Source organism: Pteropus alecto, unplaced genomic scaffold (assembly GCF_000325575.1).
Source record: "Pteropus alecto unplaced genomic scaffold, ASM32557v1 scaffold121, whole genome shotgun sequence".
Taxonomy (NCBI): Eukaryota; Metazoa; Chordata; class Mammalia; order Chiroptera; family Pteropodidae; genus Pteropus; species Pteropus alecto.
In genome coordinates this window covers 8,283,552-8,285,424 of record NW_006434369.1, presented here as the reverse complement: position 1 = coordinate 8,285,424, position 1,873 = coordinate 8,283,552, and the positions used below count along the sequence as shown (strand labels likewise).

Sequence of the window (1,873 nt, the reverse complement as noted above, 5' to 3'; positions counted from 1 at the left end):
AAAAAAAAAAAACGAGTGAAACAGGCACACAAACAAGATGCCGTGCAAAAGGGGTTACCAAACCATATACACTATGATTCTGTCATTGTTTTATAAATATTATGCGTTAAAAATAAGTTAGACTATGTTCTGAAATGTTAGAAATGGTTAGTTAGCTTTAGTTAGTAGGATTCTAAATGATTTTCTTTCTTTTGCTTAGCTGTGTTTTCTAAAGTGGGCATACTGTAAAATGAAAAACTAAGTTATAAAAAAGTAAAAAGCCACAGGTTCCTCACTTAGCTTTCCTTTAAACACAAGTGTACGAAATTTAATTATCAAAATTCAAAACCCATGAAGCTTAACAGCATTAAATTATAAAGCAGAAGAGGTGCAGGAATGTAGCTGACTGACAAGTGATGCCACAAAATTGGAGACAGGATAAGGACTTAAAATCTGGCATCAGAACTTAAAAGTTCAGCGGTCTTAGGGTCTTTCACAATAACCTTCACACTATTGACGGCAAATGATCAGGAAAGGTCAAATTTGGTGTTTTAAAAATATAATGGATGTAATGCATTTTCCAAAAAGTACTGCACTGCTCTACCCAAATGCTTAAAATGTCGGTGCAAAAAAAAAAAAAAAAGTATAATATTCAAGTTTTACAAATTGAGATGTCTTCAATTTCAACGATCCAGGGTGGGTAGAGTTCCAAAAGACAAGGTCTTCCTTGTTGAAAAGATAGGCTTTGAGCCAATTCAGTCACAGGAATGATTAGGATTCGTTTAAAATAAAAACTGAATTTGGGCACCAAATGTTTTTTAAGAACAAAATTCCAAAGCAGTAAAACGTTTAATGAGTTTGGGGCGGGGGAGGTATTTAAAAGCAGCATCCGAACAGCTGTATGGTGACCTGGTGTCTGTTGTGTAAGGACACCATTCTCAGATTGCACAACGATAAATGCGTCCTCTTGGAGGAAACACTGTAAATTGCATTCCTGGAGGAAAAGTAAATAAAAACACCCTGGTCCAAGACCCCAGGTCCCATCTCCCTACTATCTCTTCACCTCTAGTAGTGGAAACCCGTGTTGAGACTAAGAGGTCCGGGAAAGGCCGCTGAAACCAGGCCAGGAGCGCTGACCCGCCGCGGGGCAAGTGGGCGACCTGGGGGACCGCCCAGGCGCAGCGAGAGAGCGCGCCAGGGGTGGGCCCGCGAGGCAGAGGGAGGCGGCGGGACGCCAGCGCCCGGCGCGGCCCGCACAGAAAACAGAAGCCGCCGCCACCAGGACCGCGGGCGGACGTGACGTCAGCTCAGCCCGAGAGGCGGTGCCGAGAGTGCGCGTGCGTGGAGAGCATGCGCAGAAGCTCCACCCAGACGGGCCTTAGGGGCTGTGGCCCCGGTGCGTGAAAGGGCTATAGGCATCTTTGGTAGGTGGCCGTTGTTCCCCGCCCCCAAAACTCCCTCGTTCCTCTTACCCACTAATAGCCAAAGAACCTCGCGACCGCGTTACTCTCGCTGTCCCAGCGATGCGTGCCTGGGATGCTGTCCCCCTCCCCCGCCCTCAAGGTCCCTCCCTTGGAGGCCACCTCAGCGCCTGGACGGTGCTTCTCCAGCTGTCTGCGGTGGAGGACCCCTGTTTTGGGTTGATTTGTGTTTTTATTTTTATGTTTTTCGGTATATAGAAATAAGTGAAGACCATGAGAAATGCAAAGGCAAAGTAGTCAGAGCTTTCTATAAAGGGGAGTCAGCCAGGATCACTTGCATTTTGGTAGCCTGGAGGGCAGGCGGAGAGGTGGGAAAGGTTGGTAGTGGAAAGAAGGGAAGGCCTTCAAGTGTGCCCTCAGTGGAGGCTGTTCATATGGGGAAGCTGTAGGTAGACTGGTTAGAAGCAGGGCAT

General features: G+C 47.0%; 1 protein-coding gene across 2 annotated transcripts in view; it reads right to left on the bottom strand.

Annotated features, from left to right (window-relative positions):
* The window catches only part of LOC102894823 (TBC1 domain family member 7), a 20,599-nt gene extending 19,307 nt beyond the window's left edge, over window positions 1–1,292 (bottom strand). Inside the window, exon 1 of one of the 2 annotated variants that reach the window (XM_025044932.1) lies at window positions 1,043–1,292. The gene's annotated coding sequence lies outside the window, so the exon portion shown is untranslated. The remainder of the gene's footprint in view (window positions 1–1,042) is intronic. The other variant, XM_006909259.3, reaches the window with a different exon arrangement.
* Window positions 1,293–1,873: the final 581 nt, after the last annotated feature.